The 13,580-nt window shown below is 40.0% G+C and overlaps 1 protein-coding gene and 1 long non-coding RNA gene across 5 annotated transcripts in view; one reads left to right on the plus strand and one right to left on the minus strand.

Annotated features, from left to right (window-relative positions):
• EXD2 (exonuclease 3'-5' domain containing 2) overlaps positions 1–2,325 on the minus strand; it is a 40,187-nt gene extending 37,862 nt beyond the window's left edge. For all 4 annotated transcript variants that reach the window (XM_045564921.1, XM_045564929.1, XM_045564914.1 and 1 more), the window contains exon 1: positions 2,223–2,325. The gene's annotated coding sequence lies outside the window, so the exon portion shown is untranslated. The remainder of the gene's footprint in view (positions 1–2,222) is intronic.
• A 42-nt stretch (positions 2,326–2,367) lies between these two features.
• LOC123647472 lies at positions 2,368–10,252 on the plus strand. Its single transcript, XR_006738243.1, has 3 exons — positions 2,368–2,559; positions 7,061–7,237; positions 9,529–10,252. It is a non-coding gene; the product is annotated as an uncharacterized LOC123647472 (long non-coding RNA).
• The last annotated feature ends 3,328 nt before the right edge of the window (positions 10,253–13,580 follow it).

The raw sequence follows: 13,580 nt of genomic DNA on the forward strand, positions 1-13,580 counted from the left end.
TAGGAGGACCACTTGAGCCCAGGAGTTTAAGGTTGCAGTGGGTTATGATTATGCCATTGCACTCTAGATTGGGGAAACACAATGAGACCCTGTCTCAAAAATAAATAAATAAATAAAAATTTTAAAACCAGAAAAAAAAAACACTACTATAAATCAATAGGGAAAAGACAATCAAAAGAAAGAAGACAATCCAATAAAAAGAGACATTTCTCAAAAGGGGAAATACAAATGGCCAAAAATCATGAAAAGATGTTCAATCTAACTAGTAATTAAGGAAATACAAATTAAAACTGCGATGAGAAATCATTTTCCAGTCACCAGATTGGCAAAAATACAAGAGATTGATACCATCAAAAGTTTAAAAGAGCATGGGGGCGATGGACATTATTATACAATGTTGTTGGGCAGTTTGGCATTATTAAATGTCCACACCCTCCCACCCAGCAATTCTACCTGTGGGTATCTATCCTTAATAAATGCTCACATGGGGTCTCCTCCACTCCCTGGGGCAGACCCATTCCTTCTCTGGAATGTTAAAAGAAAAAAATGCTTACATGGGCACACAGAGGCATGTGGAAGAATATTGTCTGCCACACTCTGTGAAAAACTGGAAACACGGAAACTATTGAATCTCACATACTATGGAACTTACAGAGCTTGCACAAAGAATAGGTAGATCTCAATGTATTGATAAAAGATTCCATAATCCATTTTTACCCATAAAGGGTTAAGTTACTGAATACATACAATATAATGTATTCGTAAAAATACACATTTGTAAAAGTTTAACACGAAATCCTACAAACATAAATCTTATATGTACACACGCTTATCAATAAACGCAAAGAAAAAGAAGTAGAAAAATATACCCCAAACTGACAACAGTTCTTACTTTGAGGAAAGGGACTGGTAAAGAAGAAAAGACAGAGATGGAAAAAAGTAGATAAAAGAGAATCTGTCTTGTTTAAAATTTTTTACAAGATTGTATGCACATAAAGGGGCACGGTGGCTCCTTCTGTAATCTCAGCTACTTGAGAGGCTGAGGCAAGAGGATCGCTTGAGCCCAAGAGTTGGAGGCCAGCCTGGGCAAAAGCAAGACCCCATCTTTACTAAAAATAATAAAATACAGAATAAAAAAAGATTGTATGACAGACTATAACTAAAATAAATATTTTAAAAATATATTTGTAGGCCCTGTCTGGTGGCTCACGCCTGTAATCCTAGCACTCTGGGAGGCCGATGCGGGAGGATTGCTGGAGCTCAGGAGTTTGAGGTTGCAGTGAGCTATGATGACTCCACTGCACTCTAGCCCGGGTATGTGAGTCCTTGTCTCAAAAAACAAAACAAAACAAAAAAAACAAACCAAAACCAAAACCAAAAACAAAGTTGTGAAACAACCTCAACTTGACCAAATTTAATCATTCTTTCCCCCATTAAACTTCGTTTCTCCCGCATGTCCCAATTCCGATAATTAACAAAACCTTTCTGTGAGATTCCTTCTATCCTTGCAATACAACTACAAAAAAAAAGTATAAATAATTTTGTTTTCAAGAAGTAGGTACATAAAGAGTCTGAGTCCAAAAGAATATCAAATGCTTATAAAGGTTGAGGTTTGTTTGTATTGTAATGAGCAGGTGTCAATTTTGTAATAAATTTATTTTGATCTACCCCAGGGATGTGAAAAGCCAAAAGGTGGTCCCAGCAAGGCCTAGAGCTGCGGGTGTTGTCTGGAAAGAAAAGGATGGTAACGGGGTGGGGGTTGGGGAAAATAGGTCCCCATGAATCGAGGAACGAAACTGTAGCTGTGGAAGCGTGGAACATTCAGCGCCCGAGGAGTTCCCAGGTGTTGCAGGCGGAGCATCCTTTTTGGCTTACTGGGTCAACAGTCCCGAAGATTAGGTAAGTGCTTATAAAGAGGCGAAAAGGGGGTCGGAGGCAGCAGGCCCGGAGAGGGCGTGGGAGACTGCGGGCGGCGGGGAGAGCGCTCTTAGCACACCAGAGCGCAGAACCGCCGTGGGAGAGGGGGCGAGGAGGCCGCACCTGGAGTGGAGGAGGGCGGGGAGAGGGGCAGGGCTAACCTGCTCGCGGACTGCGGGGTTCAGTTGCCCACGCACACGATGACACCCCCCACTCCACGACCTCTCTTGGTCCGCACTGAAAACCTCCTGCACCCTACGCACAATCCGGTTGAAACACCTCGGCAATCCCTGAGCCTCACTTACCTGCGGCTCCTGATCGGGCCCGCACACCTACGGCACCTCACGCTAAAGACCTGGAACCTCAGCGACCGCCTGTGCGCACCTACCCGGATTCACTAAGGCCGTAACCACTTCCGGAGGAAGTAGCCCCCTGGGGTGTGTGAACGGAGGGACGCCATCTCGCACGGAGGCTGTTGGAGCCTGTGTTGCCTCTCCAGCACTGCAGAGCAAAGGATATGTTAAAATTGGAACGACTTAACGTGTCTCTTCAGAAAAGCGGTGCCTTTATTTCCGGGACTTTTTTTCCCCGGTAGAGATATTCGCCATGTTGTCCACGCTGCTCTCGAACACCTGGACTCAAGTGAGTCTCCCGCCTGAGCCTCCCAAAGTGCAGGGATTAGAAGAGTGAGCCACCGTGCCCGGCCGGTTTTGGTTCTAGTTTTGGAGGCATAAGCCTCTAGAACCCTAACAAATGCAATATAGGACATCTAATATTCATTCTTACTATCCCGGGTAATGTTTCTCTACTACATTAATTTTCTAACTGCTAAATAATGACAGTAAATAGGAGATCCACCGTTTAAATAATGTATTCCTCATTAGTAGTGCATACTATCCTATAGTCATTTATAATAAATTGTGCCATTTTTTATAACGATAGCCACAGTACTTCCATTTATATATTAAATTGTTCATTCACTCATTCTTTATTAGCAGCTAATGTGTGCTATATGCTGTTCCTTTGTCATGGGATGTGTAAAACAGAAGGGGAAATGAGGTGTGCACACATAACCAATGTAAAGCATAATAATAACCATTTGTGGACTGTGTGCTCACTGTGTGCTAGGAACTTTGAAAAATGTTATACTTCTTTTATCTCATTTAATCCTCATAATAATGCCATGAGGTGATACTGTTATATTATTAGTGCCATTTTACATAAAATAGAGAAAGAAAATAACTTTCTTGAGGTAATTCAACAAGTAAGCATTGGAGCTAGGATTCAAACCTAGGTATGTCTGATTGCAAAGCTTGGTGCCCTCATCCACTATTATTATATTGCCTCCAATACAGGGGAAAAGGTTCTGAGTAGATAAGTACCCATGGGGGAAATTTCCAACTAATATAGAGGATTAGCCCCCTGCATTTTTATTATCTGCTTTTTCTTGAAACATGGGAAAAATAAACATGATAAAGAGGAAATGCATATTAAAACCACAATGTGATAACATATACCCACCAGAATAGCTAAAATGAAAAAGACAGAAAATATCAAGTATTAACAAGATTGTGGAGCAGCTGCAACTCATACATACTCCTGAAGGGAACATAAATTGATACAATCACTATTTAAAACTTGTTGGCAGTATCAACTAAAGCTGAATATATGAAAAGCCTTTGTCCCAACAATTTGACTCCTAGGTATATACGTAACTGAAATGTCTATATATGTCCACCAAAAGGACATACACACAAAAAAACCTCATACCCACACTTTGTAATAGCCCAAAACTGAAAACGACCCACATGTTCACGCTGTTAGAAATTAATGTATGTAGTGATTAATCTTGGGGGAGTAATAGCTGGAAGTGAATATAAGGAGGTTCATGAAGTACTAGTAATGTTCTATTTCTTTTTCTTTTTTTTTTTTGAGACAGTCTTGCTCTGTTGCCTGGGCTAGAGTTCCCTGGCATCAGCCTATCACAGCAACCTCAAACTCCTGAGCTACTGCGCCTTGCTTAAAAATTAATTATATAAATGATCTGCTTAATATATTAGAAAAAACAAAAGAATAAATCCAAAATCATAGAAGAAAGAAGATAAAATTTGGAAAATAAATTAATAAAACAGAAAAAGATGGCAACAGAGATGGAAAACAAAACTAAGGTTACATCTTTGAAAAGACTGTTAAGGAAAGGAAAGTTCTATGAGATTGATCCAGATAGAAGAGGAATAGCATCAGACAAATATTACTAGGGAGGCAGATATGGTGGCTCATGCTTGTAATCCCAGCACTTTGGAAGGCCAAGGTGGGAGTATTGCTTGAGGCCAGGAGTTCAACAGCCGGGACAACATAGTGAGACCTGATCACTACAAAAAATAAGCTGACTGTGGTAGTGCATGCCTTGTAGTCCTAGCTAGTTGGGAGCTGAGGTGTGAGAATCACTTGAGCCTAGGATTTCAAGGTTGCAGTGAGCTATGATCATGCCACTGCATTGCCACTGCACTCCAGCCTGGGCAATAGAGCGAGATCTCATCTCTAAAAAAAAATAAAAAATGAGATGATATTAGGACTGAAAAGGGGGACATAAAATACAGCAGTATTTAAGAAACTAGAAAATATGATGAACAACTTTATGCCAAAAAAATTGATTAGACAAGAGAATGGCAAGACATGCCACACAGTGGTAGAAAATAGTTACAAAACACGGTCTGACAAGAGCTTGTAAAAAAAAAAATTTTACAAAACGTCAGATAAAGGATTGGTATGCAAAATATACAAAAACTCTTTAAATTCAACAATAAGAAAATCAGTTAAAAAGTGGGCAAAAGATCTGAATAGACACCTCAACCAAAGCAAACATACAGTTGATGTACACATAAGCACACGAAAAGATGTTCAACGTCATGTTATTAGAGAAATGCAAATTAAAAATGAGATACCAGTATACACCTATTAGAATGGCTAAAATCCAAAACACAACACCAAATGCTGCAGAGGATGTAGAGCAATAGGAACTCTCATTCATTGCTGGTGGGAATGCAGAATGGTACAGCCACTTCTGAAGACAGTTTGGCAGTTTCTTGCAAAGGTCACAATAGTCTCAGCACACAATCCAGCAATCGCACTCCTAGGCATTTACCCAAATGAATTAAAAACTGACGACCACACAAAAACCTGTGCATGAATGTTTGTAGCAGCTTTATTTATAAGTTGGAAACAACCAAGATGTCTTTCAATAGGCAAATGAATAACCAAACTGTGGTGCATCCATATGGTGGAATATTATTCAGAACAAAACAGAAATAAGCTATCAAGCCAGAGAAAGACATGGAGGAAACTTAAATGCACATTGCTAAGTGAAAGAAGCCAGTGTGAAAAGGCTACATACTATATTTATGCTTCCGACTATGTGACATTCTGGAAATGGCAAAGCTATAGGGATAGTAAAAAGATCAGTGGTTGCCAGAGGTTCCAGGGGAGGAAGGAAGGGATGAGTAGCTGGAACACAGGATTTTTAGCTCAGTGAAACTATTCTGTATGATACTGTAATGGTAAATACATGACATTATGCATTTGTCAAAACCTATAGAACTATGCAACATGAAGAGGGAACTCTAATATAAACTATAAACTTTAGTTAATGTATCAATATCATTTTGTAACAAATGTACGATACTAATGCAAGATGTCAATAATAGGGGAAACTGTGTGGTAGAGGGAGGTTATATGGGAACTCTGTACTTTCTGTTCAAATTTTCTGTAAACCAGCTGGGTGCGGTGGCTCACGCCTGTAATCCTAGCACTCTGGGAGGCTGAGGTGGGTGGATTGCTCGAGATCAGGAGTTCGAGACCAGGCTGAGCAAGAGTGAGACCCCGTCTCTACCAAAAATAGAAAGAAAATGATTTGGACAGCTAAAAATCTATATCGAAAAAAATTAGCTGGGCATGGTGGTACATGCCTGTAGTCCCAGCTACTTGGGAGGCTGAGGCAGTAGGATTGCTTAAGCCCAGGAGTTTGAGGTTGCTGTGAGCTAGGCTGACGCTATGGCACTCTACTCAGGGTAACAGAGTGAGACTCTGTCTCAAAAAAAAAAAAGTCATTCTGTGAACTGTTTTATTTATCTAAAAATGCTTTATTCATTTAGTCATTGATTCCAAGGTAGTGCATCCATATTTTTTTTTGTTCTACAGTGAGAGGTGTATTTGGGGCAGAATAAGTGGTTGAGCTCAACTGCTTTGTAGGGTAAAGGAATTAGAAGGCACAGTGGGTCAATCAGAGTTAGAGAAGTCAGCAAGACTTGAAACTTCTTGGGAAAAAGAAGATATCTACATAGGAAAGACTTTGGGGGCGAAAGAAGTGTTTAAGTTGTTTGGAGAGGTGTTTAAATTCTTTGCTGTGGGATGTGTGGGATATAACCTCATCTTCTGTCTTCCACAGGTAAAATTTAATAAAGTCTCTGTCATTATCTAATGTGTTTGTTCCAGTAGATTCTTTGGAAGAATTTGAATAGATGTAGAATTCTTCATCCAGGTTTGCAAAAGGAAAAGACCAAGGTTATTCTGGGCCTGCTGCAGGTAGAGGGCAAAAGGTGGACAGCTGACATCTGGGTCATTGAGGAAAGAGCACAGGAAGCTCTAGAGTTCTAGTTAAAGATGATGGATTGAACCACATACAACTCCACTTTCTCCTGAAATCCCTCTAAAACAATGAGTAAAAAAACACTTTAACATAAAACTTCAAAATCAAAAAGTTATAGAAAAAGATGAAGACCACCCAAGGGAGAACAGAGGCAATTTATTCAGAGCTTGCCATAGCAAGGAGATGCCACCACACTGATTGGCAGAGACTTGAAGGGACTGGAAACACTTTATAGTGTGGTACAAAGGGAAGTCTTCAGACATGCTCAGATTGGAGATCATTGTCATGGGAAAGCTTCAGGTTTGTTAACTAGAAGCCAGGCTTCTTGTATAATTGGTTTGGCTTTCTCTGGTTGGTCCTGTGTTGGAAGTGGGAACAACATTAAGGGCAGCTGACTCATTGACCAAGTCCTGACCATACTGGCTGATTGCAGGGATTATTATGGGTCAGAGTTGTATTGTCATATATGGTCTGACTACTGTCTGTTTATATAATCAGCCTCTCAGAGAACAGAAGAGATCAAATCACTAACATTTTGGAAGCTGGAAAGCTGGACAATAGGAATTGACTTAGAAGACTTGTCACCTATTGAAGGGGATGGCCAAGAACAAGCTTAGTTTGTCCCAGACAGCCACCAGAGGCTCAAGGATTGGCAGCACCAGGTACCTCAAGAAGGTAAAGTTGGGACAAAAATCAGGACAGTTGGTTCAAAGTCTATTTCAGAGGCTTTAGACCACCAGACTTATTCCCCATCCCAGGTGACTGCCCCTCCTGGCCCCAGCAGAAGACTCAGGTTTGATTCCCTGGAAAGGGTATAGAGGATACCTTGTCTAGTTAAGGATAGGGGTGCCATACTAAAAACATGAGGATTCAGTGAAAATCACTTACATTCAAGACTCCTGCCTGACTCCCCTAAACTAGCAACCAATGTTAGAAGCCAAGTTTTAAAGAAAGTTTTTCAGATCATTTTTTATAAGCCTATATCAAAAAGTCATTACCATCTTGTAGCAAGGGAGAAGGCCTATAGGGCAAAGTGTGAAAGACTTAAATGGATGAAAAGATTATTGGGAAATGGAAAAGCACATTGTTTTAAAGCATACCCTCCCAGTTTGTCAGATTCTATGAGGTATATGCCTTTCATTGTCTTTGAGCTATTTAACAACTCTAAAGGGATAAAAGCTAATTTGTAGAAAACCGAGAGTAAGATAATTATTGTCTTTAGACGTGCAAATAAATTCTGTTCTGTGAAGTTTCTATTGACTTTCCTTCCTCACTGGAATAAGCCAGCTATGCATCTATTAAGAAAATTGATTTCAGCATCTATGATGGGTTTGTGTATTTGTCAGGTATTTGGATTTTCCTTTGAGCTGATTTTGAGCTGACATTTTTCCCAGTTCCTTCATTAATTAGTGAGTGAAATATAATCTTTGGCCTGTATTTATTTTATATCTACATGAGAGTCATGATTTTACCTCTTTTAAAAAAAAATTAACAAGTTCAATTCAAATATTCACTTTTGGTAGGGATTTTTTTTTTTTTGTAAGACAGAATTTCACTCTGTTGCCCAGGCAAGTGCCGTGGCATCAGCCTAGCTCACAGCAACCTCAAACTCCTGGGTTCAAGCGATCCTCCTGCCTCAGCCTCCAGAGTAGCTGGGACTACAGGCATGCACCACCATGCCCGGCTAATTTTTTTCTACTTTTACTGGCCAGAGGGTCTCGCTCTTGCTCAGGCTGGTCTTGAACTCCTGAGCTCAAGCTATCCTCCCACCTCAGCCTCCCAGAGTGCTAGGATTACAGGCATGAGCCATGGTGCCTGGCCTGGTAGGGATATTTTAGAGGAAAAGAGATTGTTTAGAAAGCCATTGTTGGATTAGATACAAAAAAGAATAGAATATTTGCTAAAAGTCATTCACTGTGTTCAACTGAAAAATGGGTGGGTGGATGAATGGTTTCTTAGAAATTTTAACTCTATTAGTTTATCAGAAATTTGTGTAGGCATTTTATCAGAAATTCTAATTTCTTCCTAGAAGGAAGCTATCAATTACATCATGCAAAAAGATTGTATCCTAGTCCAGGGTGATGACTTCCAAATCTTCAGTCCAAAGCTGTATCTCTAAATACCTACCAGACCAGTGCTGCTGGGGTAGTGCTAGGATGAAGTGAGATAAAGACCTTGCTCCAGAACTTAAATCATCCTTCTGCTTCCTTCATTGAGAAAATCTTCCTACAAAAATGTTGAGGAAGAAGTCGGGGGCAGTGGCTTGCACCTGTAATCCCAGCAACTCAGGAGGCTGAGGCAGGAGTGTCGCCTGAGGCTAAGAGTTTGAGACCAGTGTGGGAAACATAGCGACACCCCCATCTCTGAAAAAATGAGAAAAAATTAGCCCCCTTCTCTACAAAAAATAAGCTGGCCATGGTGGCATGTGTCTGTAGTCCCAGCTGTTGAGGAAACTAAACATGGTGCTCAGTGACACAGTTAGTTGCTTTACATTCTGACACAAGCCAAAGACAATCTTGTTCAGGACTGATAAAAACAAGTTTCACAAAATGTGGTATATACATACAATGAGATACTATTCAGCCTTAAAAAGGAATGCCATTCTGACACCTGCTACAACATGGATAAACCTTGAAGATATTATGCTAAATGGAATAAGCCAGACACAAGAGGACAAATATTATAAGATTCTACTTATATGAAGTACCTAGAATGGTCAAATTCACAGAGACTAAAAATAAGATGGTGTTTACCAGGGCCTGGATTATGGAGGGAATGGGGAATTAGTGTTTAATGGGTATCGAGTTTCAGTTTAGGATGATGAAAAAATTCTGGAGATAGTAGTGATGGTTGTATGACAATGTGAAAGTTCTTAATGCCACAGAATGGTATACTTAAAAATAGTTAAAATGGAAAATTTTATGTCATGTATATTTTACTGAAAAAAATTTTTTAAAAAATTTCAGACTGGCCAATCAAGAGACCACACTTTGAATTGTACTATATTAGACTCCAGGCTTCTGAAACTAAATTTATCAACCTCACTAGGGGTTGATCTTTTCACACACTGCAAACTAGCTCCTCCTCCTCCCTACGCTACAGGTTTTCTACCTCTGGTGCCTGTTTTCTATAGATGGTGGCTGTTTTCTGCAGATGGATATCATGAAGAGAAATGTTGCAGTTGAGACGGGTTCCCTGATTTTCATGGAGATGATGGGATCCTGGGGTAGAAGAAGCCGAAGAGAATGTGGATCAAGAAACAATGTGTAGACTCCTTTTCAAAGTATAGTTTGGAAAGAAGGGTAACTTTACAGTGTAGAAACCTGACAAACACTACCTTAGTCAGAGATCAAGGCAATAAGTAATGCTGATAGTATGTACCCTTGATATGATTTCATGAGAATGACATTTTACCTCTGTGGTTTTCCTCCCAAAGAGCACTAACTCCAGTTTAATCATGAGATAAACATCAATCAAATCCCAACTGAGTGACATTCTACAAAATAATTGACCAGTACTCTTTAAAACCATCAAAGTCATCAAAACCAAGGAAAGTCTGAGAAACTGTCATGGCCAAGAGGAACCTAAGGAGAAAGGATGACTAAGTATAATGTGATATCCTTGATGAGATCCTGGAACAGAAAAAAGACATTATGTTAAGGCCGGGCGCGGTGGCTCACGCCTGTAATCCTAGCCCTCTGGGAGGCCGAGGCGGGTGGATCGCTCGAGGTCAGGAGTTCGAGACCAGCCTGAGCGAGACCCCGTCCCTACTAAAACTAGAAATAAAAATTATCTGGCTAACTAAAAATATATATAGAAAAAATTAGCCGGGCATGGTGGCGCATGCCTGTAGTCCCAGCTATTTGGGAGGCTGAGGCAGTAGGATCGCTTAAGCCCAGGAGTTTGAGGTTGCTGTGAGCTAGGCTGACACCACGGCACTCATTCTAGCCTGGGCAACAAAGCGAGACTCTGTCTCAAAAAAAAAAAAAAAAGGACATTATGTAAAAGGTAAGACAATCTGAATAAAGTATGGACTTTAGGTAATAATAATGTATTAATTAATATTGGTTCATGAATTGTGACAAATGTACCATACTAAGATAAGATATTAATAATAGAGGGTGTGGGGTATATAGGAACTCTCTATACTATTTTCACAAGTTTTCTGTTAATCTAAATATATTTTAAAATTAAAATTTTATTATATTAACAAAATTAAAAACACAGTGTAGGCCCAATGATCATAATGAGCAACAGGAATGAAGTGGTATTCAGAAAGTTTTAGGCCAGGTGTGGTGACTCATGCCTATAATCCTAGCACTCTGGGAGGCCGAGGCAGGAGGATCACTTGAGCCCAGGAGTTTGAGGTTGCTGTGAGCTAGGTTGATGCCACAGCATTCTACTCAGGGCAACAGAGTGAGACTCTGTCTCAAAAAAAACAAAACAAAACAAAACAAAACAGAAAGTTTTAATATGTAAGCATCTCAGGCCTTTCTGACATCAATTTACTGATCCTGTCTAGGCCTCACGTTCCTCCACAATGAAGTGCAAATGGTCCCCAGCTACCCCAGCCTCTAACACGGTGGTCTCACAGTGGAGGGGATGGGCATATCCAAAGTGTGTGTGATGATCCATTAGGGTGCTGGAAGAAAATGTTAGATTTCTATTTATATTTTTAAATCCAAAAGAAATTCAGCTTTGCTAATATTTAATATACAGATAGATGCTGGCATCCTTCTTTGGTCTGGATGCCAGCTGGTTATGAATCATTTTGATGTCTTGAGAGAGACATAGGAGTTACACAGCACAGATGGAATGATAGCGGTGCTTCCTCATATTATATTTTTTGTGCTTAAGGTATGACATCAGTACATTAATTTTGTAGAAATAAGACTTTTACATAGCAGAATCTTTTTTTTTTTTTTTTTTTTTGAGACAGAGTCTCAGTTTGTTGCCCGGGCTAGAGCGAGTGCCGTGGCGTCAGCCTAGCTCACAGCAACCTCAAACTCCTGGGCTTAAACGATCCTACTGCCTTAGCCTCCCGAGTAGCTGGGACTACAGGCATGCGCCACCATGCCCGGCTAATTTTTTTTCTATATATATTTTTAGTTGTCCAGATAATTTCTTTCTATTTTTAGTAGAGACGGGGGTCTCGCTCAGGCTGGTCTCGAACTCCTGACCTTGAGCGATCTACCCACCTCAGCCTCCCAGAGGGCTAGGATTACAGGTGTGAGCCACTGCGCCTGGCCTAGAATCTTTATAATACAGTAGTCTGTGATGAGATGGTGATTGATTATGAAGATATTTGGTTTCGCCCAGAGGCATGCTAGGCATTTCTTGTCAGAGTATTAAAATAGTTGTCAGAATCTACAAATAACTTGTACTTTTGTTTTACAAAAAGATAAGCATTTGAAATTTGCTAACTTTTTCAATGATAGTAAGGTGGCTATCAGTAGTATGCTATTTTACAAACACTAAGAAATGATATTTTAAAACCTCATTCCTTCAAGGTAGGGTTGATATTTTGACAAGTGAGAAAACAACTACTTTTTGGAAAGCTATTGCAAAAGAATATTTTGAAAAATGATATTTAGAAGTCTTTCTATTTTCGTGCAATTTATTTGTTTTGCCAAAAATATTTATGTATGTAACTTATTAAAATGCTCATATTTGCACATGTAAAACATTGGAAACAGTTTCTACTGTATTTAAGAATCTTCAAAAAAAAAAAAGACAGAGATTCAGTGGATTTTAAATATTACATACATTTGTTAAAAATATAAAAATTTAATGTCTTCTGATTAATTGCAAATGCAGCTGATTGACAACATGAAAGATAAAAATTAACTAGCTGAATTTCAATAAAAAACCTTCACAAAGGCCGGGCAGGCATGGTGGTTCACATCTGTAATCCTAGCACTCTGGGAGGCCGAAGTGGGAGGATCCCTTGAGGTCAGGAGTTCAAGAGCAGCCTGAGCAATAGCGAGACCCCATGTATAATAAAAATAGAAAGAAATTAGCTGGACAACTAAAAATAGAAAAAAATAGCTGGGCATGCTGGCACATGCCTATAGTCCCAGCTACTCAGGAGGCTAAGGCAGGAGGATCACCTGAGCCCAGGAGTTTGAGGTTGCTTCGAGCTAGGCTGACGCCAGGGCACTCTAGCCCAGGCAACAGAGTGAACTCTTTGTGGAAAAAAAAAAAAAAAAAACCTTTACAAAGTTGGTAGATGGGAGTGAAAAATTAATTTCGTTATAGAGTAAGCCCTATTCTTCCATTTAAATCCTTTATATTTTTGTCAGGTTTATTTCCATTAAAATCAATTAATGAACTAAATGGATCATAGAAACAAAACTTTGAAATAACATCATAGTGTGCTAAACTACTATTTCAAAAATAAAGCATAGTCAATCAAGTTGCTATTTAAAAAAGTTAGCAGGAGTGGCTGGGCACAATGGCTCATGCCTGTAATCCTAGGGCTTTGGGAGGCCTTGATGGCAGGAGGATCACCTGAGGCAAGGAGATCCAGACCAGCCTGGAAACATAGTGAGATCCTCACCTCTACAAAAAATAGAAAAATTAGCCGGGCCTACTCCAGAGGCTGAGGCAGGAGGATCACTTGAGCCCAGAAGTTTGAAGTTGCAGTGAGCTATGATGATGCCACTGCACACTACCCTAGGCAACAGAGTGAGATCCCTTCTCAAAAAAGAAAAACTTAGTAGGAGAAAAAAAGAGATTTTTGTACAGATAATAAAATTTTTTATATACAAATACAAATGTGTATATTTTTAAAAAGGGGCTAGACATGGTGGCTCACGCCCGTAATCCTAGCACTCTGGGAGGCCGAGGTGGGAGGATAGCTTGAGCTCAGGATTTGGAGACCAGCCTGAGCAAGAGTGAGACTTGTCTCTACTAAAATAGAAAAAATTAGCCGGGTGTGGTGGTGCATGCCTGTAGTGCCAGCTACTTGGGAGGCTGAGGCAGGAGGATCGCTTGAGCTCAGGAGTTTGAGGTTGCA

The sequence above is a fragment of the Lemur catta genome, chromosome 1 (assembly GCF_020740605.2).
Source record: "Lemur catta isolate mLemCat1 chromosome 1, mLemCat1.pri, whole genome shotgun sequence".
Classification (NCBI taxonomy): domain Eukaryota; kingdom Metazoa; phylum Chordata; class Mammalia; order Primates; family Lemuridae; genus Lemur; species Lemur catta.